The sequence below is a fragment of the Anser cygnoides genome, chromosome 12 (assembly GCF_040182565.1).
Source record: "Anser cygnoides isolate HZ-2024a breed goose chromosome 12, Taihu_goose_T2T_genome, whole genome shotgun sequence".
Taxonomy (NCBI): domain Eukaryota; kingdom Metazoa; phylum Chordata; class Aves; order Anseriformes; family Anatidae; genus Anser; species Anser cygnoides.
Window position 1 is genome coordinate 3,408,155 of NC_089884.1, and position 26,830 is coordinate 3,434,984.

A 26,830-nucleotide genomic window follows, 5' to 3' on the forward strand; every position below is an offset into this window, starting at 1 on the left:
TCATTCAATTTCTTTCCAGTCTGCTAAAATGGCAAAATAATTCTATTCCCTGTAGCAATAGCATTCATAGTAGTTAAAAATAGCAAAAGAAAATTAGTTCAAAATAATGAAAACAGAACATTATATTTTTACGCTACCTACCTTTCTGTTGCTGAAAGTTGGCAAGTTGGCATTGAGGAAGACAGAAAGGGGAAAAAAAAAAACAAAAAAAAAAAACCTGACACTGCCAATGGAGCGTAGATATCAACAACCTTTTTGGGCAAAGTTTCAGTTTTCCATTTTTTTGTGTACCTAAGTTGTTTCAGATACCTACCCTATCTTATCAGAGAAAAGATTCTTTGCCATTCTCAAGTATGTCATCATTTGCATTTGTCACTTCTCCATTGCTTTACAGACCTGCCTCACATACCAAACTATGCTTTACTATACCTGCTTCACCTGGCTATCTATAGGCTAGGAAAAGAATGAGAAACACAGTAAGAATTAGGATGGTGGACCCTCCTATATATTGAGTGGGGTTCTGGGTGGTGGGTGCCAGCTGGGGGTGTCTAAACACCAGTTGACCTGACAAACATTCTGTCAATTCATCTTTGATTCATCCCAAACCTCATCTAAGACGGAAAAACTGTGCAAAGGGGAAAAATCTGAAGGTCAGGTTTGCTAACATTTGCTAACATTCATTAATAGTGGACATCTTCTGCCTGGCTGATGTGGTTACCTTCATAAACTGTTCTCTGTGCCGCAAGGAGAAAACGATGCAGGAATGACTCATTCAGAGTAAATTAGGTTTCTCCAACCCACAGAAAGATGTGAGATCAATTGTGAACTAATTCTTTTTGTTGTGAAAGAAATCTTGCCATTTGTCTATAAAGGGCGTTGGCAGAGGAAAATTTGAAATCCATGGCTTTGGGAGCCATTGCAACATCAAACACTCAAGTATTACACACCTCACACATCCAGTATGCTGTCTACACACCCTAACATCAAGAAACAAGGCTCTGAGGGGTGTGAAGTCATACTTTCAGCTGGTGTCAGTAGTGACACCAATTTAAAATGCTCTTTATGGTATGAGAACAACTCCTGCTAATTTTGGTGACTCCTTTGCTTTGAACAATTTGCTCTGGTTGCAAACTGGATATTGAACTACAAATGGTTTAGGGTGTATTAGCCAGTAGATTTGTGACTTCCTGCTTATTTTTCTGGTTATGAAGGTGTTAGTTAACATTATGTGCTTTTTGAATCTCTTATTGAATTCCAAAAGTGCAAATAACTGCTTGAAATTTCAGATAAAAGTATTTTTCTTTTAAATCTTCCCTTTCTTATTCAAGGCTGTGAATTACACTGATTTGAGCCATTAGCTTCTAGAGCTTCTCTACCCATGTGTCATCCCATTCTGTTGCATCTTGTCATAGATCAAAATCTGAGTCTTTTCACTCTTTCTGTGGGTTTTTGACCAATTCTGTGAATCAGTGGCTGAACTTCATCTGCTGTGGTAGAAGTTCATGTGTAAGGTCTGATCAAAACCCTGCTGGAACCAAGGATCATTCAGGTACAAAATAGCTTCAGGAGCCCAGGGATTTTGGCGTGGACTCTGTGATATCAGACTGCCCATAGGGGCTACAAAGGGGTTGTGGATCCTTTCTCTGGAGACATTTACAACTTAACATCTGATGTTCTTCAAGCTATAACAACTCTTGGGTGCTACCACACAGAAGTCAGGCTGCTGAGGGCCACTGCGGTTTCACTCTCTGGCACTGAGGCTGTGAGCCACTGAAATGTACTTGCAAAATCTTGCAGGTCTTACATCCACATTCATGTTGGGGAAAGAAAAGAAAAAAGGAAAAAGAAAAAAAAAAAAAAAAAGGAGAGTGGAGAAATATGGTAAATTTTAGGAAAAAGAGACTGAGTATTTTTCCATCTTAGCCTGGCCCTGTTCAGAACGTGTGATTTTATTGGCCTATGCCAAAGGCTCATTTTTTGGGGGTTATATTTGTTTATATAAAGGAATATATTTCGCTGTTAATATTATAGCAGAGGAGAAAATCCTTTGGAAGAGACAAACCTGTTTGGTTGCTGGGCTTTATATCCTCTTCTTTTTTGTGCTTTCTATTTCTCAGCAACCTCCGTGCTCTCTCACTACAGGAAGTCACAACAGCTCTCATGCCAACAACCACCTTTCTTTTTCTTCTTCCCAAAGTGCTTTCAACTTCTCTCAATGTCTTCAGCAACTCCGTGCCATCAGAGGTGAAAAAAGCCTTTAATGGCTTCCTATGCTGCAATGGCATGATTGAAGGATGCTCCATTCGAAGAGGCATCGCCAATCACGCCTCTTGGGTAGCTGATTGACATCGGTATTGTCAGTTCCCAGCTGGCTCCGGACAGACAAGCACCTGAATTCACCTGTGATCGAGGAACATGCATCACTGCTTGACAGCCTGAGCCCCATTAGCGAAGGAAGGGTCATTAAAGAAGCAAACTGCTGGCTTGTTCTTGCCATGACTGTGTTTCGTATGGTCCAACTAAAACAAATGTCCGAATTGACATTCCAAACATAATAAAGAGGTTTCCATATCCGTTGCACTTTCATTGCACAACACCCTTCAATAGAAGTGTTCAGCTAATGGAAAACCAAAATCGCTCAGCACAAAAAAAAAGAAGAAAAAAAAAAAAGAAAAAAAATTGTCCACTTTTTTAACGTCCTCTTTGCTTTCAGATGAGAAAGGAAAGGGGGATGTTGAGAAGAATGCAAAGAGCAAACATCTTAAAATGCCAGCAAGAGCCTTTTGGAAGCTGATTAGAACCATTTGTGTGTGGTCAACAAAAAAATTGGAGTTTGCAGAAAATGGAAGGGAGACAACCTCTGCTCTGTTCTGAGTCACAGAACAGATGCCAGCGTTTCTTCTGACTTTACAACTTTTTCTTGGCCTATCCATGTGAAAGACTGATTAAAAATGGGGGCTGAGAATGCTTGTTGAAAAACCTCCCAGATTGTAATCCTAGCACAAGGGCAAAGGCAGACTCACAGTAAATCATTTCTGGCTGTCTGGATTACTTATCAAACATAGCAAGCAAGGACACCCAGTCATGGTTGTAGGAAATCGCACGTCCAATGGTCTTCTCCTGAAAGGGGTTTTTGCCTTACATTCTGTGTGAAGCAGGGGGCAGAAAACAGATTATCCAAATTACAGCTGAAGGCCAATAAATAAATAAATAGAAATCATGAGAGAGAAAGAAAGAACAAGATTTTCTGTAAAAAAGCCATAGACATGGATGGAAAGAGATTTATCTCCTCCAAAACCATTTTTCCTTCAGTGGTGTCCTAGGTAAAACAAAATAAACCAAGAGGATTGAATTTCACTGGGAGAATGACTGTGAGGTCTGCTGTGCAAGCCAGATTTTCCAACCATACATTTAAAAGCGGTTACTCAAGTTTGGGTAAAAAAACACTTACCCAATTTCCGAGCAGTCTGTGAATTGTGAGGTTCAGTCAGAGGTGCAGAGAAACAGAGCGCTTATTTACAACTTGCACAGAGATCTTTCCGAAGGACAATCGAGTCAGGACTTTTTTGCTGCCCTCTTGACCTCTCCAGGGGGTTTGTGCCCCGCTATGTTTTATTTTTCACCATCAGGGGCTTTAGCAAACATAAAATTCCTTTCCCCATGAACACTCCCAAGAAAAACGGGCAGCCAACGCAAGCTGCCAAAGGTCTGCTAGGTGCAACAGCCATGAGCATTTTGAATTACTGGAGTGCCAGTTAATCAAAGGCGGCTCAAACTGGAAATATCATGCTCATGGTAAATTTAGCATCCATTATATCCACTAGTAAAACCAGCAGCAGCTGAAAACACTGGAGAGCGAAGCTTAAACTCCAGAAACCGAGGAATCCCATTCAAGAAATGTGTTCTCTATAAACGCAATAGGGCTGAAATATGGAAAGGTGGTGAATATGAGGGTAAAACTGAGAGCTCAAGGAGCATTGATTTATCGGCTGAGACCCATCAAGAAGTGGTGAAGGAAGGGTCTTTTTCGTTTGGTTGATTTCTACAGGATTACATGAGACAATTCATATGTTACCATTTGTTACCATTACAACTTTTTAAAAAAGATGTTTGTCCCCCAGAACTAGTGATAACAATGTGACAGGGAATTAATATCCATCCAAAATTCAGACCTTTCAAATTATCCATAAAGTATGCTAAGTTTTTCATTAGCAATTAGCAATTCAGCCACGCTGCCTCAGTCTGAAACCAAAATGCAACAGTTATTGCTTTTTTTTTTCTTTCTATTTATTTCCAAATGCATCAGTATTGCAACAAAATGCAAGAGATTGAAACCCTGATTGTGGTTTTCATCTTTAAGACCTTGTTAACCTTTAAAACCTAGCTTCTATTTTCATGTAACATACCAGTTTTCCTTGTAGCACCTGTGCCCCTGTATGGACCAGTCAAACGATTGCATGTATTTTTCTTGTTGAAAGTTTTTTCCTAGCAAACCTTGTTTCTATTTTTAACCTGATTTTCAACAGCGTCATCACAGATTTTGTTTTTATACTGAATGTTTGCAACTTTTTGGCATATTATAATCTCTTGGCATGCCCTAATACTTCTAAATGGTGCTAAAATAAATCACTCCTTAGTCTTTTTCATCCAATGTGTTTTATGACTTGATCTGAAATAAAACAGTTGCTCATACTGTCCAGAAGTTTTTTAATGGTACAAAGCAAAGGAAGAAACCCAAAACGCAAGAAGGGGACAGTGCTCTTCATCTTTTTTCCCTAACTTTGCTGCTAATAGATATGAATTCAACAACGGTGAGAAACATATTCAAAACCAGAATGTACTGTAACAGAAAACAAGAGGGGCCATCGTTCAGCTTTTATTCAAAGAGAAAGGTAAAGGCATTGTATGTTCTGAATCTCTGAGCCCGTAGGTAAGTCTGTTGTAGAAAAAGTCTACTTGCTACCACTGCAAAACAGGAATGCACCGGGGGTTCTCCAGAACAAGAACTTTATTTTTAACCAGATAAGTCTTTTTAACCAGACAGAGCCTTTTATTTGTGCAAGCCCACCCTGTGTCACATTCGTGCTTGGAAATGCATTAGGTGGGAGGAGGGGAGGGGGAGGACTGTCCATCACCTCTGCATGCCCCACTGGTAGGTCCACAAAGCTGCTTCCATGGCTCACCACTGTTACTAATTAATTTCATCAAACAGTGAGAGCTTGGCATCAACACGCATTATTGACAAAGCAGGTGGGGCAGGTTTGCAAAATAATTGCTCCTTAAATGTAGCTATGTTAATGAGGAAAGAGGGGGGAAAAAAAAAAAAAAAAAGGAAACGAGGGCATTACCCTTCTGATCTGTCTCCATAATTGCCAGCTGCTTAGATTTAAATGAGGTATTTATAAATTTGTGCAATGCTGCTCTTTGCAGCTTCTGCCTGAAAGATTTATGGGGAGGTTGTGCTGCTGCAGGGTCACCTCAGCTGAGGCTGCTCCTATGTTAGTGGTAAGCATATTTTCCAAGTTTTGCTGAAAACCAGCTCTCAGGAAGCAGGTAACAGTTCTCTCTTCTTCTTTCATTCTGATGCAGAAAATCATCTCTCTTCTCTCTTGTTTCCAAGGAAGTAGCTTTATTTTTATAAGCATTGCAGATAGAACTTAAACATCCTAAATTTTATTTTCTAGGCTTTCTTCTTATGATGATTTTTTTGTCTGTCTTGACAACATTAACCCAGCTGCAGTAATACTCTAACAAATAAATAACACCTTCAAAAGGGTGAGTTTTTTTGTTTTAATTTTTTTTTGTTGTTTTCTGGTAGGAGAGTGAGGGAAGATTTCAGCTTTTCAGCTGTTTCTCTTTATCTCTAATGAGAGATAAGAAAATTGATGGGTATATTACAATTTTTATCTTATTCCCTGCATCTCACATGCTTATGTTGTTGGAGGGAAATTGGGTTCAGGGAACATCCTAAAAATAAAGGAAAGATAACTGTTCTGGAATGGAGATGGACTAGAGAGGCTCCTCTCATGAGAGGCTGGCTGCAGAGAGGTACAGCAGGGATCATTTCAAGTTCCTACTCTTCTTATGTGAAAAGAAAGAGCTGCCCCTTCCACTCTTTCCTTTTTTCCAGCTAAAAAGAAATTTGCTATCTTGCTTCCTAATTCACCAAGAGTGCAAAGTGCTGCCTCTCAGAAAATAAAAGCAGTGAAAACATCTACTTCCTTGGAAATATTGCTGATGGGCTCACCTTTTGTAATGAACCCTAGAGCAACATCCTGTTCTCTTTTTTTTTTGTATGTCCTTGGCTGCAAAATTTGGCTTCTATTGAATGGATATGTACGAAGCTTACTGATATATGAAAATATACATTTTTTTCCTCTGTCTTAATTCTGCAACACAACAACACTCTGAACTTATGTCCTAAATAGTCTCGCTATTGAAAAGGAAAATATTGGCACACATTAGGGTTGTAGCATTTATTCTGCTGGCCAGTTCAGAAACAATGTGCTAATCTATAGCACTATCCTACCAGCCAGCAGAATGTATCCTATACATCATCAGTTTGCTCTCCTGAGGATGGATATCTTTGCTGTCCTCTTCGAAGAGAAAAAAATATTTTGCTAAGAGATATTAAGTCAAGCCTTTGATGGTTTTTGCTGACTTCTTGAGAATTCAAGAAACCCTGTCACTGCTGGGGGGGGGAAGGGGGCATTCACTGATATCAACCACAGAGCTGTGCAAGTAGTTGAATTACAGATTAAGGTTTCCAAACACACCTCCTTTCTAACACTCTGCAGAGTACTTGCTATTCTTCATATTGAATATTTTGTAAATATTCTGGTAATGGGTGAATAGAGTGTGAAGATTTGGAAGGGAGGGGTAGAATCCTGTTTAGAAATAAAATATCACCCTGTCCAAAGAATTTTAATGTTTATGTCTTTGGGGGAAAAAGTATTTCATGTGAGTTCCCCTTTCTTACTAAGTTCCATGCCATAATGTAGAAATCTGATGGAAAACTCTGAAATCCTGTAACATGGAGGAATGTTTTTCAGTGAGGAGTTGTGTGTTGATGCTCAGATACAGTGCACTCAAAACAGCACCTTTGGGCTGACACCAGTAGTGGTGCTTTGTCGATAAATTTGGCACCATAAATGTTTGCAATGAGGCAAAAGTTGCTACCTCTGCCCTGTGAATGCAGACAGAGCTCTTAAAACTGTCAACTTTCCTCTCACTGCAATATCTTTTGCAGTAACAATACTTTCCTAGAAGGAGAAATCCTGCAAGCGAGGTCTGATTGTATGTGGAGCGCTGTCAGTTGTAATGGCAGTCAGGAGCGTGTGTCAGCACTTCTGTGTTTCTAAGCCACCTGATGTAATGGTATTAAGATGCTAACATGAGAGTCCACCTCTGCAATTTGCCAGCTGCTGGCTGCTCGAGTCGTTCTTGGTTCAGAGTTTTAACAAGATGTTTCTGGTCTGTAATCAATGTAAACTTCCCAAGCAGAATCTGGTGGAACATCCCGATTTCTGGATGAAACGCTTAGTGCTTTACTTTGATTGTGATGTTGCCCTGCTTTAGCTAAGGCATTGGAACAGAAAGCGGCTTCTAATCTTTGTCATCTATGCTTTTTAAAACAGGATAGAGCTGTCAGGTGAGATATCAAATAGAGACCAGCCAGTATGCTGGAACCAAAATGCATTATCAGAATGGTAACATCTCAGAGCATGTCCTATTGATACATACCCTATGCTTTGGGTTATGTTTCTCATGCCAGAAAGCTGTTGGCATCAGTGGGACTGAGGCACATGAAGTTATTCATGTGCATAAATGTTATCTATCGTATTTCTACATTATGGCATGGAATCAGGGTTGTTCCTGGTGCTGGTTACAAAATCCATGAAGCCTCCAGCAATGAGCAAGCTGATGCCGTGCTCCTAATGTCTCATAGCATATTTGACAAAGTCCCATCCCTTCAGGCAGGCTTCGTGAGACAGATTTGCTTTTGCCCCTTCTCTGAGGGCTCGGAGGAGAAAGTGCTCCCCCATTCAGGGGAGAGAGGCTTGGACACCCCGGTGGGACTACAGGAGTCCCCAACCACGATGCTCTCCCAGGATGTGTTACCGTAACACTGAACTGACTTCTTTCTCCTTGGTCTCAAGCAAGGCAACTTGCCTTTGCAGTGTTGCCCTCTCTCTTGACTTGAACCCAGGCCTCCCATCTGCAAATTCAATAGAAAGTGCCTGCTTTCTATTGCAAGCTGCTTAATTGGCTGCTGTTCTTGCTCCTTCAGCCGAATTTGCATTAAAGAAAGACCTGCGATCTTTGGCATTCCCTATGTAAAACTCCATATTTAGTGTATGGAGCTGGCAGTTCTCTTAACGCCCACATCTGTCTCTGCTCGCCACAGCTGATTTATGTTTAATATCTTGAAGGCATGTGGTGCCAGTCCCACGTTGAGCTCTGGATTGTGGTGGTCCGTCTGTATTTGTTGAAATTGGGCCCAAAGAAGCTGGCTTGGAGCAGAGACTGCGAGGAATGCGAGCCAGTGGCCGTCCAGACAGCTCTGTCAGCAAGCTCAGGAAACTGGCTGAAAAATACTGGGAAGAGGCCCAGATTTCAAACAACCTGTGGAGCTCTCATGAGAACACACTGTTTTAAAACAGAAAGTTGACTGATACTCCTAATTACAGATTTTAAAAAATGAAGGTTAATGATGTCCCTGCCATGGCAGAATGCAAGGCATGTTCCCTAAATTGCAGTCATCGAACAAGCAGGCTTCGTCCTATTGCGCAGAAAGCACGTTTTTATGTGCTACGTTCTGCCATTTTCTCAGGCAGAGATAAAGATCAGGATGCTCTTGGGATCCCACAGCTATGGGTTGACCTTTAACTGCAGCAAAACTGGCCATATAGAGAAATCTTTGGTGCAGGGTTTGGTTTTTTGTGTGCCTGCCTGTGCAGGCAATGGTGGGTTTTGTGTGTTAAAACTGTCATTCCACAAAATAAAAAGCTATCAGCATGAGAGCAGCTTCATCTCCAGAATTAATGAGCTCTGTGGTCTTATATCAGGGATGGGGATACCTTGAACACGGAATGATTTAACCAAGTACAAGCTATAGGGCTCAACAGTGGAGGAACGGGGTGAAATGCAAGAGTCTGGTTGTTTGCAAATGATCAGATAGTTCCTTTTGGTCTTCAGTTTTATGCATTTAGAACATGATGGAGTCTGGTATATTGTATTGATCTAACTCTAGCCTGAGAATGAATTGCAACTTTTAAATGCAAAAAGACAGCTTTTACCCTGTCTGCACTGTTAAAATAGCACTTAAATGTTTTCTCTTGAGAAATTCTCATTTTCTTAATTTATTGGTCTTGTGATTGGGTCAGCATATCTGGAGCTTGGGATATTGCACAGATTTAATATTGGGCTGCAATTCATTATAGTGAGTATTTAAGTCTATATACTGTGGGACAATGTTTCATTGCTTTATCGAGTCAGGAAGCGACTATCCAGCATCCTGACTTGGACAGAGCTTACAAAAAAAGATCACTTAAACCTGTGTTCTTGAGATTTTATTCATGGTTCACTTCATTCTAAAAGATTTTATCTCAATTGAAAATCACACAATGTGAATTTTAAAACATTGAAACAGGCTGCTCATGACATGTAAACTGGGAAAAACCAAAAGTGAACTTCAGAGTAAACTCCTTTATTTAATTTGAAAACATTTCATATGAATGGAAAGAGATTTTTCTATAAAAACTGATCTTCTCATTATTTCCCATGTCAATGCTCTACAAACTTTTAAATGTTAGTGATGACATTAGAAAGGAGAGTAAACAGAACAACAACAGAAAAAAAACACATTAAAAATATGCTCTTGATCGTGCCTCGAGGTTAAACAGGGTAAAGCTTTCCTTCTAATATTTGTTAGAGGCTAAAATTATGTAGCTCTTCAAAACTGTAAATATCACTGTTCCACAAAAATTATCTGTTAAATGTATGTTTCTTTTGCTCAGCAGCTTGGCTGCAATGATTTATGCCAACTGGCTTAGAAACCGTGAAAATTAATTTATGGCTCATTCCTAGTTCTCTGTTAATATGTCTGTTCAAAAAGTAGGGGTGGGAAGGAGAGGACTTCAGAAGTTTCAGAAGGAATGGAAACCCAGTGTTTCAGAGCACTAGGCTACTTAATAGCTATATTTAGTACCTCCTGATCCCTGATGGCTGTTATATGGACAGGTATAAAATGCTGGCCTTGACAGAGAGCAATGGAAGAAATTCTGCACAATTTAATAAGCTCTGGACAAAGCTTCCAGTTACTGGTCCAGAAATAAGGAACTGCAAAGAACTTCTGGGGTCTCTTTAGGCTTTTTAATTACTTTGCTCCTTACTCCACTACTTCTGCAGGAAGCTTGTTCCAGGGCCTCTTGCTGCCAATGGAAATGACTCGGTGTGAAGAGACCACTGCATTCAGTAAGCTAGATGTTCTCAGATTGTTTCTGCTCCTTCTGAACATGTCAATGCTTTTCTGGCCAGCAAGTGACACTTATGCTGATGCTGTTCTTTACCAGAGTGTTCTCTGTCCTCACCAGCATGTTTCCCTGGATGCAATGTCAGGGAATAGTTGTCTGCTCAGTCTCTGCTTTGCCAAACTGAAGAGGGCAAGATTGCTATTCCACTGAGCAGCCACACCCTCTGCGTTCATTCAGATCAGTGACTTGAAGGTATGGTGAACTTTAGGTGAGGACCAGTATCTTTCACAATTGCATTCCTATCTTCCTCTTTGTTAGTGTTCCCTTGCCTCTCTCATAATCAAGTCACTTTAGTGACTGGTAGTCTTATTGAGATTGAGTATATACCTCAGGTCTGTCTTTTCTCACTGGTAAATTCTGACTTGAGAAAATTTGCACTCATTTCCTCAACTTTTTGTATACCTTGAAGTCTTAAATCTCTTTTCTACTACTCCAATTGTCCAGGTCCTCTAGTTCTTTCTAAGTGCTTTCTTGAATTAATCATTACAGAAGAGGCTCTCCAGGGTTAAATTTGGTTCTTTGTCCAATTTTGTCTGAATTTTGGTACTATGGTAGATAGAACAACACTGTATTGGTCTCATGATTGATCTTTGGGAACAGCCTGTAACCTCCTACCATTTGTTTCAGACAATGTGATCAGTTTCTGTTTAGCTGGTTTCTTACTGGGTTGCAGTCTGGTGCCAGCTCCCATCATCTTTGCTACTCAGGGACTTCCTCTGAAGCACTGCATGCTTCTTTAGCTCTGCTCAGAGAATGGAGAAAATCAGGGAAAGATGGCATGTTAGAATTGCTCAGGTAAACTCACTTCACGTTTTCTTCCTTTTGTGTTTACCTTGATGTTTGTAATCTTTTTTTCTAAAGCTTTTCAGATTACTGAGGACAGCAGCAGGCATGTGTAAATGTTCAGGTCACCCCAGCTGAATGCATTTATTTCTATCCTGACTAGTGGACTGTGCTAGCTTTCCCACTCTTCTGGGTGACCTTTTTTCCCCTCTGTACACTGATTTCAGCATATTGAGTCCTCTGAGTTTTCTTCCCTTCTCAGATGTGGTAACAACCATTTTCAGCCACTAATTCCTATGAGTGTCCAGCTTTTACCCTGTATTCCATACACTCTCACTGAAAGCACGTGTAATGTGTTCATTTAATTTGGGAGTTATACGCGCTTTCTTTTAATCTCAGCGTCATCCTTACTGCACAGCCAACCCATGTCTTTTCTTGTTCTCTTTTATTCTTCTGATTATAGAACTTTGTTTATTTTAATATCCTTTGCAAGGTCTAACTCAGCTTGACTTTTGGCAATTCTTACTTTACCCCTATGCCTGCTGACCTCTGAAATGCAGCTTCCTTTGCAGATTCATTTTTTTTCCCCATTCTTGTCTTTTCCCCATTCTTGTCCCTAGCAGAAGCTAACTAGTTCCCCAGTTAGCTCTGGACCCTCCAAGTTTTTCTCATATTTGCAGTGTAAATCCCACATCAGTTTCCTACTTCTGGTGCACAGAATTTCCAAAAATCTTACAAACATGTCACCAGAAGCTGTGCTGGAGCCAATTGCCCTACTCAGAGCCTTTGATTATTAAAGATCATGCTTTGGAATAAAAGTATGCGACCAGACCTGATAGCTACACACTTTTGGATCTTATTCCATCTCACAGTGGCTGAAATTTTATTCTGTCTCTTCTGCCAGAAGGTCCCCTCTAAGTGCCAAAACAAAGCTGAAAATTTATTTTATTTTGTGATTATTTGGTGAAGGTATCTAATGATAATGACATCTTAGACCGTCCAGGTCTTGCCATCACTAGTAATGTTTGTCCTCGTGTATATGGCAGTTAGATGCTCACATGTCGAAACAATTTGTGTTATATTTTCTAATACTTCAGATCTCTATTCAAACTCTGAAATGTGAAAGATTTTCTGAGAATTAGGTTTGTCACTACTTTGGTCTTAACACTAATTTTGTGATGATAGATAACATGGCAGAACTTTAATCAGTGGACTAGGGTATTACAAGGGAAGGAACTAGGGTGTTATAAAATGAATAAAATAAAGGTATCTTTGGCTCAAGAGCTTACCAAGTACTAATGATGCTAGTATTGAACTTGGGAATAATCTTCACATATGGCTGTTTACATCCTCTGTAACTTGAATCCCTATGCTTAGAGATTAAAAACAATTTCTCTTTAAATCTCAAATGAAAATGCACATAGAGCAAGTCTGAGCTGTATAATTATTAGTTTCAGAGGTGCTTTTGCATTTGAGCTATGGCTGTCCCAACACCTGAAAGCAGAACTACTTTCTTGGTTGAAAGAAAATTCTATGATACTGTCAAAGGGTTTGATTCCTGTAAGGAAGTAAAAAAAAAAAAAAAGGCAAAGATGTTTCTTACTTGGGTTGCCTGAAAATATTCTCCAAACAACTAGTTAACCAAAATTACAGGCTTTAATACAGTGAGTTTCTCCAAAATGTGTCTGTGTTGGCTGCCTTCTTTTTTTAATTAAAAGCTTACAAACTTTTTACATGATTTCCAATGAAAACCAAGAGATGTGGGTTTTCTTAGTCACTTTTCAATTTTTGTATTTACAGTAGCATTTTGATTTTGTGGCAAAAGTTTGTAAATGCATGAGTAACTTTCAGGAAAACATTTTTCCATTTTTTAACAAACACATCCTTGGGGTAACAATGTGCCAATGCCCAAGTTCTATACGGAACTGAGCTCCATTTTTCCTTCCCGGTGATGCCAGCTCAGTGTTTCTCAAACCTGTGAGGAACAAACAGCCCCTGTCCTACAGAAAAGCCAAACTGCAAATGAAGCTGAAGAGCTGCAACTCCCATTGAGATACATGGGAGATTGGGTTGCACAATCACGACTTAATCCAATGTTACTGTTTGTTTTATGCTTGCAAAATCTCAGCAAATATCCAGAGATCATATTTATTCAGCATCCCTGCCACAATGTCTTGGGGGCCAAAAGAATGCATTCAGGAAGGGATTAGACAAATTAATGGTGGATAAGTTCACTGGTGGCTACTGAACATGGGAGTCTGGATGCAATGTCTGGTTTGCTTTGTTCCTAAGCTGCTGGGAGTTGGAAGGACAAACCAGGGAAAGGATCATTCTGTTCCTGTCCTTGGTTTTTAACCTTTTTCCCTAACCAGTAAGTGTTGGCTGCTAACAGAGGCAGGATATAAAGATAAGGCCATGTTGGTTTTTATTCTTCAAATTTAAATAGTCACATAATACATTAATGGTTTATGTGGCACCTCTTGCCCAGGCTGTATCTTAGTACAATCACCCTTAGCACCTATTACCCAGCTCTCTGAACCTTAATGTAATTGCAAGATCAAATATCTGTGGAATACTTTTCTTTGGTGTAAATATCTCTATTTGGTTTATGTTAAAATTTGCTTGAATTCTCCCGTTAGCTCCACCTTTGCAAGGTGAGTCACTAATTACATCACTTGTTTCCTTGCAAAGACAGTTTCACTTGAAGCATACAGGTATCACATCTCTGGCATTTTAATCTTTTCCTGAATCTTGAAAATGTCTTATTCTAAATAATGTGTTTATTTAAAATCTAAAAGTAATAGTATCCCACTGCATTGTCAGAATTATTTGTATTTTCTTGTGCCTCCTGAAATTCTGTAGTCTTCTGATCAAGACTAAGTTCTTAGTCAAACATAATTTTATTGGGGAAAAAATATATTCACAACAGCATAGTAGACAGCCTAATAATCCAATTTAACTTCAAATATCTTATTGTTTTTCATCAGAAATCATTTGTTTTCATCATTACTCAAGCATGAAAATATTTAGATGGAGGTCCTTCTTGATTTTGGCATTGTCCAAACATTCTTGGAAGTTATTGATAAGGTTTGCTCCTCAGCTGTTATTTACCTCATTGTTGCTCTGTCCATGTTTTTGTCCTAATCTATGTGAAAGTATACCAATCCTTGGGTTACATTCTATTCTACTGCAACTCTGTCTACTATAGAGACAAGATCCAACCCCACAGGAGCTGAGCAGCATCAATACAAAAACAATGGTAGATATCCACTCTTAGTGTTTTGACTATACAAACTGGATTAAAAAAGAAAACATAGAAAATGCCACCTTCCACTAGTCCAAAGGATCCTGTGCTTTACTGTACATAACCCATTTTCATACTCCTAAAATGTATATAAATGTTTGCAGTACTTGACTGAGATTAGTAAAACTGTTTTCAGAATGTATAATGAGTAAGTTGGTTTCTGGTTTACCAAATAAAAACAGAACAGAAAGAAACTCCTTTTTTAACTGACTAACATCTAGCCAGACAAAGCTGGATTGGCAGCCACAAAATACCATTATAATCAAAACTGATATAAACAAAAGGGGTTTTTATTTGCTAAATACCACTGGTAATTTTATGTCCACCACCACATAAAAATTAACAAATATCTAAGATTTCTTGAAATGTGCTTTTCTATTGGCTCATGGAATATCTGAACAGTTCTCAATACCCTCATATCTGTTCTACTATTTCGATTGATAGCAATTTATCTGGATATCTTATTCCATCAGCCCCCATGTTTGTTCAGAAATATTGAAATTAGAACTTTGTTCACTTTTGACAACCACATATACTTTTTTAGTAAAAAAAAAAAAAGCTAGCAAGGACACTTGAACATGCAAATGTTTTAAGGTCTGGTTTCTATAATACCTTGCAAATTGCTTTCCACAAATATTTTCAGTATATTTCAATTCTTATAGCCTCTTATTAAGCCAAGTGCCTAAGGATTTGTTTAGATATTGAAGTGTTTTTATTAAAAGACAAGAACCATGCTTAAAGTAAGTACATAAGGAAATACTTTGAATAAGCCAAGTAACTACAAAGTGTGATTTTTATATTATTTTTGCCCACAGATTTGTATGAATACTCAGGGAAATATTTTTGCATTAATTTCCCTATCTTATTCGGATAAGAAAGCAGGGAGGCAGCACAGTCTGCCACACCACAAGTAAATATTGCGAAGCAGGCTTTGTGCTCTGGACCCATACTTTGCATGGACATGCAGGGAAACGGGGAGCCCAGCATGTTCTGGCACCAGGGAAGCAGCAGCAGTCCTGAGGGACCTGTTTTATTACTAGTTACCTGGCAATCACCAGTGAAGGAACATTAGCTTGATTCAAAGAAGACTCATCTGAAGACTTAAATACTTTCATTTAAATATAAGATGATCCATAGAAAATACTGGTCGTATGCATGGGCATTAATGATGTGTTATTTAAATAACTTGCTTATCCAGGAGCTAACTTTGTAACTAATTGTCATGTTTCACTGTGGTATGTTTTGCTGCACAGTTGCACAGGAGATGTAAAATTGTGCCCCTGCTGGAAGGAATCTGTTGGTCAACAAACTTGGTTCAGGATGAAACTCGATGGCTGTGGGCCCACTAACATCATCCTTACACAGGTGAGCTTTCTGCTGGCTCTGAAGAGCATTTTGCCTTAGCAAAAGAATAATTAAGAGCCTCAGGATCAGGCCCGGGCCTACTTCCAAATCATGCAGCAAGTCTTTTTGGGCGAGCCAGTAGTTTCTGCTGTACCTCCCCTGCCCCAGTAGTTTGTTTTGCAGCCCCTTGGTGGAAAGAGAGCAGAAGGAAAGATTTGTTTCCAGCAAATGGATTCCTTTAATCCTTTCTGCAGTCTGTGCCTGAAGCTCAGCGGCTCTAGCTCCTACCGCTGGGCAGTGGGCATTCACTGCTTTCCTTTATTAAATTGGAGGCCTTGGTGGGCTGCTGGGAAAAAAAGATTGGGAAGGGGGTACTGGGGAGGGGTGAGCGTGTGAGAGAACCACATGTTAAAGCTGCCTGTGTATGAACAGCAAGCTTTCTGGCTTGACATTTATTGAAAAAATAGATCTTAGGCTGTATCCACCCAACACCTGTTGAGAAACACTGACCCCATTACAGAGGTTGGATTTACACTGGCTCTGTATAACACCCTATAAAGGAGGCCACTGGTGCAAAAGATTAAAGAATGCTGTTAAGTAAGTTGTTTTATTTCTTTTGAGACTGAAAGAAAGCTGCAAAGTGAGAGAAAGCTTTCCTCAGTTATTTACTCTTCATTACTGGGGATCTTGAAGGGCCTTGTATAAACTGCTCTAGTCGGGTCATGACAACACTTTATAAGGTGCAAATGTTGAGGTGGAGCCAGTGCTATACTGTAGGGGAAGCAAATGGAACGGTCCCTCCCGACTAAATGGAAAGTTAGTGCTAATAAAAGCTCATGGCTTTGGCACAGCTTCCTAGGCACAAGGGGCCCATGAACACAGGCCTGCACTGGGCCTGCTGAGCCCCAAGCAAGTGCCCCCAGCCGGCACATGGCTGAAGGCAGGGCACGCTGCAGTTGAAGTTTCTCCATGTGAACTTCGTAAAGTCCTTGCTGGAGCTCAAAATCATATGTTTAAGGGCTAGGGGAAAAAAAAATCCCTTCTTTTTTACTAGCTGTGGTATAATGAATAGCCCATTTCAAGGAATGTGTGAGTTCCTATTAGGGCTGAGTGAATGTTGCAAAATATTTGCAGTCAGTGTGTCCCAGTTTTCAGACAAATGGCTTTCTGTGTGCTTGTTCCCTTCTGCTCCCTGCCTTCCTGTCATCTGTGGGAACTGGTTCTACCTGGGCAGAAGCTGTTGGGGACAGCTTGCATACTTACAGCAGCTGTAGGCCGAGGCTGAGCCTGCTCCTCATCCCCTTTCCATTCAGTGAAATTAGTGTTCATGAGGGGAACCTCTAGTTTTTCAGAGTTAAGCAGAGTGCCTGGAAGGTGAAACATGTCTTGTAAGGAGTTATGGACACAACAATGCCCAAGCAGGGCCATGGGGGATTGACCTTGACACAGCCATATATAGTTGGGCTTGAGTATATTGCATTGAGACATCCTGAAGTGTCTGAGACACCTACATGGGGCTGCCAAACTTGATACAGAACCTGTGTGAGACCCGTATCCTTTAGGAGTAACTGTTTGGTCAGGGAGACCCCTGAGGACATCTCAAACCACATTAAACAGCTACTTGGGGGTTGCTGACTTCAGCTGCTGTCTGAAGGCTGGCTGGAATCATAGAGGCTCAAAATCCCCAGCCGAGGAAGATAAACAGAAAAGAGATGGCCACTACTCAAACTGGGCAAACACAAAGGAGGCACAGAGGCAGGAGATATTGGCCTTCATCCACAAAACAGATTCTTTGGAAAGATGAGGATGCCTGGTAAGGGACTGTTTCACTCAGTGTCTGCAGAAGTTTCAGCTCTCTAGCAGTGCCTCAGAATAAGCCCCTTGCTTTGGAGAAGCCCTGATGTAAAACCTAATTCTTCTATTTCCCCTGTGTGCCTGGAAGAAAAAAAAAAGAGCACAGCTACAGGAAGCTCTGAGGTGGGCAAGGCCTTCAGGAGCTTCTCTGCTGCCCTCAGGACATTTCATGTTTGAGCTGCCACATGTTGCATCAAAAGGGCCATTTTAGGCAACTAGTTCCTGTCCCTTTGCCCCCTGGCCCTGGGTGCTCCCATCACCATGTGCTCTCTCTGGTTATGGCCAGAGACGGATGGACTCTGGGCAGCAGATGTCCGGGTGTGAGAAAGTCTCCCTTTATTCAGCCGGCCTCTGAGGCAAGCTTCTTTCTCACCCCACCCTTTCTACAGCTCTGTTTGGACACAAACACAGTTTCTGTGCAGGAATAATTCCTTCAGAGCCAGGAAACATGCACTCAATGAGACCTTAAAAAAAAAAAAAAATTACCCATTTGAGTCCCTCAGGGCTGGGAATAGTCCTGTATTTCCCATGTAGAGATGTAAGACTGGCATGTGCTCTGCATTTGCAATAATCAGAGCAGCTGTGTGAAGCTTCCAGATTTGGGCTCCTTGTGTGTTAGGAGAACCAAGCCCTGCAGGTTCAATTAATAGGCTTTGGAAATGAACCAAAGCCTGACGATCCCCAGGCTTCTTTTAAGTGAGGGAAGGTGGCTGTTGGAGAAGAATTAGACCTGCCAGGGTCTTGATGCAGCTGGGACACACAGTGAGAGGCTGAAAAGCTGTGAGTCTGGAACCTGTCCTGTGATGGCTGCTGAGCCAAAAAGTCCCATTGCTGGGACAATAAACAAATGGTCTGTGTGGATGAATGCCTCGGCTTTTGGTTTGCATGGGCTGTAAAATCCATATGCTTCCCAAGTCACAAGTCCCAGCATTTCAGTCTGAGGTCTTTAATGAAAAGGATGAACAGAAAATAGTTTCACAAAGTGGGAAAAGGGTGAGATTTATAAATTTAAAAAAAAAAATCAGTGCTTTTCAAACACTTACAGGCCCGTTAAGTTCAAAAATCTTTCCATTACTAAATTCAGTTAATTACCATCTTAAATAAAGACCTTGGTTACCAAGATCAAAGGCCGGGGCTTCAAGCTAAGGTGAATTCTCTTGAAGTCACAGATTCGGAAAAGGGCCTAAGCACACAGTGTGGAGCTGGTGGTGTAGGAGGCCAGAGAAGGTGAGCATCATGAGAGTTGACAGGGAAGGCAGCCCTGGCTCCATAACCCCTCTACCTCTACCTGGAACATGGGCACTCTCCCCCCTTGTTTCCACCATCCGGATCCAGAAGAAATCACAGGGCTACTTGCTGGCTGCTGTTCAGTTGAGCGTTTCTGTTCCCATCCTGCCAGTTAAGCCTTTAAATTTTGGCTCCAGCAAAGCCCAAGGTCAGAGTAAAATGTACGCGGCTGTTGATGATTGATGACTAATTTGGGGTGAAAAGTCCTGCATCAGGAGTTTTCCACCCAAGAACCTAAATTCTCTGTTTTGGCACTTCTTCTCTTAGAAGAAGGCCATTCAAAAACCAGATTTCAGGATGAATCGACTGAGCAAGAGGAAACTTGAGATGCTGGCTGCATATTTATTTGTTGTATCTGTAACAAGCAGTAAAAGACCAGGAGGAGGGAAGCAAGGAGGGAGGAACAGAAATGCTCTGGGATGACTGGGAAATGCACAAGCTTTTATTTATCAATGTTGTTTACTTTAAAATACATCCAACTGGAGGGTTAGGTGCAGACATAAAAATTAAAATAGAAAACATCCTGGGCCAGACTCTTGGAGAATGCAAATTGGCATGGGAGTTCCCATGGCTTCCAGCAAAGCCCGCCACATTTACACCACCTGCATTTAGTTGCTCTCGGTTAAATAAAGTCAGCTCCACCTCTGCAGTGGATTTTGTGAGGAGAGGGAGGGAGAAAGAGGTGAGGTCTCTGAGGTACCTGTGAGCTAAACCGTGGGGGCACGGCGGGTCTGAATGAGACCAGCAATGAACAGGAAGCCACAGTATGGGTCAAGGAGCGCAGGTGGGCTCCAGATATGAGCAATGCTATGAAACACATGGGCAGCTGTGCTCAGCTTGTTGCTGTTCCTGGGTGGTCCAAAGGTGTAGTCCCACTGAGGGCTCATTGCAGTAAACCAAGCCCTCGCCTCCTGGACCCACCATGGACTCAAGGGAAGCAAGTTCAAGTGGGGTCACCAGAAATAATACGATCATTGAGTGGTAACAATGCATACAAATTACCAACAGACCATGAAATTCAGCCTCGGTCTGTTAAAAATGCTGAAAATGCAGCAAAAAAAAAAATAATAATAATTGTACAGTTAAACATTATGTATCCAAAAGGTGACATTGAGGTATGTCTTAAAGTCTGCTTGACATTATTTGCATATTATTTATGTCATTTTAATAGAGTTAATCCCATGTTTCCTTACTGCATGGGTTAATCCCACGGTGAAGCATCAGAACGGCTGGACCAGGCACTGATGGAGCTCTGAGGGGCACCAAAAATGCTTCCCAATCTGTGGCAGCCCTGGCAGCTTTGAGTGACCACAAATAGCCATATCTGGAGTGGCAAATACGTATTTCCTCTTCTCAAACGGACAGGAGTCTCTGGGGAGACTGGGGTGGAGAAAAGCTGTTTTCCGCAGGAGTCTGGATTGTAAATCGTGGCTTAGTCCCATCTGGGCATTCCTATCAGTTTATAAATACTTTGCTCTTCTCCTAGCAGGGATTTTACACTTGCTGTGGATTTCTACAGAGCTTTTGATGGCGGACATGTGGACCTTTTTGTATTACACCATCTTACATACGTGCTAGTGGTTGTGAAGAACGGAGTTTCAGACACACAAACAGCCCTTTCCCCAGTGAAACCTCTCTAGTTTATAGGTAGAGGAAGCAAAGCAGAGCCATTTCAAATTGAACAAAAGATGCAAGAAATAGCATGTTTACATTACCAAAAAAGCTCAAACGAAATTACGGTCAGTGCACGTTTGATCAATTTTGCCTGCTTAATGCACCTTAATTAGCTGAAGATAAGAGCCAGCCGACTGTGCTTGCAATAATACAGTCACAGAAAAATGCCCCAGTGAACTCTCTCTGAGATAACATCTTCAATAATCTTTCCGGTGTTAAATAAACAGCCAGAAAGGAAAACAGGAATGGATCCAAATATTCATTTCTCCCTGGCAGTTGTGTTTCTGGGAGTGGAATAGTTCTGGATGGAGAATCCTACATATGGCTTAGTTAATGGATCGTGATATGAGTGAAAACCTTCGTAAAGAGGAATTTAAAGATGAGGGCTCAAAGAAGAGTCTTGCTTGTGTAAAGAATGCAAATAATCCTTAGCAGACGTGACTGCCATTGACATCTATTAGAGTAGGAATTGCAAGAAGGGGAGCCAGGTCTGGCCTGCAGGGAGATGTTAGAGAAAGGTGGTGGCATGTGGTAGTCCCTTTAAGGAAACTATTAGCTGAGGAAGCAAATCACGTTTCTATAATTTTATTAGTATTGGCCAAATCTGGGAGTTCTCACCTAGACTTTAATTGGCCAATTTTTCTTGAAGTCAGTTGGAATTTGCTGGAGGTAGGAGATCTGTAACAGCTGAAAAAGGTCTTCAGGACTAAAACCCACTGTCTTTTCTTGTACCAGATGCTCTGAATAAGTGTCAAGAGGTCCCCATAAGGCGATTTATAGGCACGTAAAGTATATGGGCTTGTGAAGCTGTACAACCACTGTGGCTGACAGCGAACAATATTTTCCCTTGTATCTGAACACTATTAGTGGTAGAAAAGAAGACAGAACCGTACCTGAAAATGTGAAACAAAACTGAGATGGAGACGTTTCTGGGTATGCCAACACCATTAAGAGCATAAATTTTGCTATTTAGTCTCCATTTCTACCATTTTCCATAAAACAACATGTTAGCTTATTCTGGTTCCCAGGGGTAAAATAACCTCTACGTAGAGAAGTAACCTCCATGAAAATTAACCATTTGAGGAGTAATACTTTTTTTTTTTTTAAATGGGTTTCAGATTTTTAATCTCTGTGGTGAAAAGGTTACTCCTCCAAACAACTGCAAAGAAGAAGGATCAGAGTACAGAGCAGTAGGGGCTGCTCCTTCTCATGTACATTTGTAGAAGGGAACAACGCATGATATCTGTGACATGGTCAACACCCTCAAGGATTCCCTCTAAGCTGGATCTGAGTTAAGTTTGAATTAATTTGTGATAGACCCAAACTACTGAGCCATTTCTCAAGCAAAACCTTTTTTTTCTTTCCCCACTCAAGTGGTTGTACTTTGGTGTCCCCTTAGAAGCCGCTTACATCTGAGGTTTGAAGGCTGTGGAAAATGACTGTCAATTAATCCAAATGAACAAAATTTGGAACCAAAATGCTATGGATACATTTGGGACTTGCAATGGAATTTTTGAAAGGCCTATAAAATACTGATGAGCGCAGTTTCAACTCTATTGAGCTATGCTACTTGTACCACTTCTATGTTTGACTGAAACAGCTGTTTGATAGCTTATATTTCAGCATGCTTTATACACTCTTGATTTTATTTCATTTCCCTATTGATTTTTTATTATAAAAACATCAGTGCATGTGTTTTGATTTAAACAGCTAAAATGCTGGTTTGCATTGGTTATTTTAAATGGTCGAGGCTTGTTCAAATACTTGAAACTTTTCTTTCCTTGTCTATGGAAAATTGTAGTAAATTAAGAAAATATTCTTACTTTGGGCTCTTTAAGCTCATATAAAGATTTGGATATTAGTTGTGAGTGCATAGGAATATACATATAAGTGAATGTTTGCATGCATATGTGCATGAATAGAGAAGAGCCTTGAACATACTGGGAATTTCCTAGTAGTAGAAGTGATAGGCCGTTTTTCTTAAGATTTTTATTGGGATCTTTTTTTGGGCTAAGGTGTGAAAATTGGCAGCTCATTGCATTTTCTGACAGAGTGCTGAAGATTGGCTAATTAGAAATCAAGTCTGATTCCAAGTCAAACAAGCTGAGGCCACTAAGTCTTCATAGGATGTTTGTCTGAAGCATTTGAGTGAGCGCTAATATTTTCAGAAAGAACAATATTGTTAACCCAAGTTCACAAGTCCAATACAGCACTTGTTATAAAGCAAAACTGGTGTAAAATTTGCTCTGTGTGAGTGATCAGTCTTCACGATCCTTCCAGCCAGGAAATAGGGCCCAAATCATATGATTTGTTTGTTATTTATGTAAGTGGTAACACTGATTTAAGTGCAGGAGCTGGCTTTTTAGCAAGGTCCTGATGGTTTATTCGGTTTCCCAGCTGGGGTGATTAAGGTCAAAGGATTTCCCAAAGGTCTTTGGGAAAAGCACATTCAGTGATGCATCAACCCTCGTAGAAGTCCCCCACCCTCCATCCGTTGTCACTCAGGCGGCTCCTCTCTGCTCTAACAAGCACCACACCAGTGAGGCTGAGGACAGAATTTTGGCCCTGTTTCCTCAACCTTATTAATTTCAAAGTGCTCTTCTACTAAATACACACCGCAGGCTTCACGAGTCCACATTCTGGCCTGAGAGACATGGCAAACAGTGAAATAATTTTCCCCAAAGACATGATGGAAGCTTCATAACTCAAATCAGGCAGAATTAGGTCTGACAAAGCATGGACGAATACGCTGGTGTGAACAGAGTTCCTTTGGCAGAAGGAGTCAGAGCAGAGGACTTAACATGCAATGGGCTCTCGTGCACCATTACTCACCCTGTGGTCTGCAAACCACTGGTGGTCCACGAGGCATCAAAACATGAACCATGAGATGATTGCAATTTCTTTGTTGTGTTTTTTTTTTTTTTAAGCATATTGAGAAACAAAATAAGTGTAAAGGGAGAAAATGTAAGCCTGAAGCATTTAAAATGTAGCCTGATTTTTATTTGGTTGCAAAGGAAAGTTCTTACAGCAGCACTACACACGATGGTCCTTGGATTATACATCCTGCAAAAGTGAGATTGATTGTGGATTTAAGTGCTGAAAAGCACCGGGGCAGTGGATGAAAATGAAGACTGGATTGGGAGAAGCTTTCTGCTCTTGTTCTGCACTGGAAGCAATATCAAAGTATCCAAACTGTTGGGCTTTTGTCTTTTCTGCCTTCTCTATCGTACTGAGGTGTTGGGTATAATACTATGTCAGCTTTAAGAGTCAAGAGTTCTGCTTTCTTCCCACCACAGCTGCCTTAATTCACTTGTCACTTATATGGCTTCTTGTGCCTCTGTTTGCTTGTTGTAAAACCAAGAACATTTTATTGAGGCTCTCCTCCTTCTACTGTTTTCATGACTGTCTAAATAGTGCAAATTGATTGCAAATACCTGTCATTTCCATACCGATGGAAGGTCTCTTCCAGTGGTGCTGCCTGAGTACCTGGTACATCACAGCCCTTTCATATTACATTGGATCCTGGTTGTAAAGTTTGTAGTGAAAATCTGGGGTTGGTGCACAAGGGACGAGTACTGTGAAAAGTGTAAAAGAGCAATGACAATTCTGTACTGCAAGTGAGCTTTTCCACAAAACAACAAAATAATTTCATGAAACGTGAGGTTTTCCTGGATTCATAGTGGCAAAACAGAGGGGATTATTCTAAAGTATTTGAAGGATGAGACAAGACTTTGGGAGAAAGCAAGGAGGGTAATTCTTTTTCTCTGAAATCAGCTGTTTTTATTCACTCCATGTTAAGACTGAACCCACAGAGAAAGAAATATCCATTTTTTCCAGTGTGAAGAGTTCACCAAAATAAAGCCGAAAGAATGGAATCCTCCTCCATCCCCTCAGCTCAGAAGTGATGGATTCCTTCAGCTTTGTACACTCTCCGATGATATTGAAGTGTCTGTGACTTCATGGCCACCACAGAGCCAAGCTGAGGTGGCCTTGGAGGTGATCTGCGTTCCCAAGAAGTGTGGTCCATACCATCCAGGCTTAAGAATGCTCTTCATGGTGCAAACATTAGGCCTGTTTTATTTATTCTGACCATTTAAACCACTATATGTTTTTGAATGTGGCCATTTTTTATAGATTGCGGAGATCATTATTTGCACGGTTATCTCTTCTCTCTTTTGTTTTCAACTGTTTTTCTTATATACATATGAAGTACTTTGGATCCAGCAGAGTTCATAGAGTACAAAGACTTGTGCTGGAAAAAAATATTTGCATTTCGCTAGTATTCACGAGAAAGGTCAATAAAATAAAGCAAGATGAGAAATCATGGGGTGAAATGCTGGCCCCACCATAGTCAATGGGAGTTTTGCCATTGACTTTAACAGGGGCCAGAATTTCACTCGTGTTGCCTCAGATATGGAGAATGACTCCTTTTTGTCCACATATTTCAAGCCTTAGGAGGCAAATGGAGTAGAAATAAATCAATACCCCATCAGAAATGCAGATTTCACTTTGTCCTCTATGTTTCTGAATCCATAAAACATAAATTCTGGGTAAACTTTGAACTCTGTGTTTGACTTAGATTTTTGTTATTTGGATTTCAGGAAGACTGACTGTTACAGAGGTTGCCTGGATGGGCTCTATAGGTGGAACAACCTGAACAACAGAAACACAGAACATTCTTATAAGATGAAAGCATCCCTCTTATAGATCCAGGACCGGACAGGCTGTCTGCTCCGCACAGTAACAAAGACTTGAAACCGTATTGGCGCGATGCCTGATACAACACTAAATGCTTCCCTGTGGCTTTCTACTCCCAGGGAGAAAGAGCAAAGAAATCAGCAGGGAGACCAGTGGAAGTCATGGTTTGACAACATCAAAGAGCAGCTTGGACCCTATCCTTATAAAGAGAAAAAGGTTGCCAGGATCCCATGAGTTGGCTGACTAATAAGCGAAGTGCTGCCAATGCTCCGATTCAGATTGGCTTGGGCTGACCCAGTGAGTGATGGCCATTGCCGATGGAAGAAGTTAGCAGAAAAAGCAGGGAGATAAAGAAAAATAACCAAGCAAATACAGGAATTGTGAACTCATGGAGCACAGGGGGAGTCGCCTCTTGAATCAGAAACGTCTGTGTTAGTAGTAAGGTCAACAGTGACTTCTGAGAAGGCATTTGCAGCATTCGTTACCGCTTCCGTCCTCTGACAGAGACGCATTGGTGTGTGGTGCTATTTGTCTTGTCCACACTGATCAGAATAATGGACAACGTGGCGGGGGGAAGGAGGAAAATACATCATTTAAAAAACCAGGATGGCCAGATGTACATGTACACTGGGATTTCACATATTGCACGTGGGTCAGCCCCTTCCAGTTATTATAAATGACCTTGTGCTCCTTTATGAAGACCAGATCCCCAGTGAGGTCTGAGTGACTGGATTCACTCGTTTGCGCAACAAAAAGCAGTTACAGCACGAGGCAGTCCAAGTCACACTGCTTGCAGACAAGGGACAGGCAGCTGCCTTCGGGCAAGAAGAAGCTGTGTGACCATTTACTGGCTGAAGGACTGCCCAGGGAGTGTGGAAAATGTTTCCTAGTTCTCCTAAGGTGGAAAAATCCATAAAGTCAGCCTAAACGAATTGGATGAAAGGCGCTATAGTCTTGAAGATCTGCTTAAATGAGATATTCTGGGGAACGTGGTGAGCAGGGTGGCTCCCAGTTTGCTGTAAAATCATTTCTCCTTCCTCACTATGCCCGCATGCTCTGTCCCTGTAGCTCCTGAATTTTATCTTCCACTGAACGCCACTGCAAGACCTGGTTTTCCCCAGAAGGGTTTCCAGTGAAGCATTGAAGCCAACATCTGAGGAAGAGGAATGATTTTTGTGGAGGCATTGTGGTCACAAACACACATGCCTCTGCCACCTGGGTTTTGTCTTAGCTTGACCATGGGGTGACCAAGATGACAGGGACAGAGATCTGCTTCCAGCCTCACTATATTTTAGAAAAGTCACTTCCCTGTATTTCCCTATCTCTGATTTTTGCCTTATCTGTTTAAACT

At 41.0% G+C, this 26,830-nt stretch overlaps 1 long non-coding RNA gene across 2 annotated transcripts; it reads left to right on the forward strand.

The window, feature by feature from the left end:
* The first annotated feature begins 4,642 nt into the window (after positions 1 to 4,642).
* On the forward strand, positions 4,643 to 26,305 carry LOC136791758 (uncharacterized). Of its 2 annotated transcripts, none has more exons than XR_010834336.1 (4): positions 4,643 to 5,553; positions 15,876 to 15,987; positions 24,619 to 24,837; positions 25,383 to 26,305. It is a non-coding gene; the product is annotated as an uncharacterized lncRNA (long non-coding RNA). The 2 variants fall into 2 exon arrangements; XR_010834335.1 differs by having other exon boundaries at positions 5,346 to 5,553; positions 24,619 to 24,777.
* Positions 26,306 to 26,830: the final 525 nt, after the last annotated feature.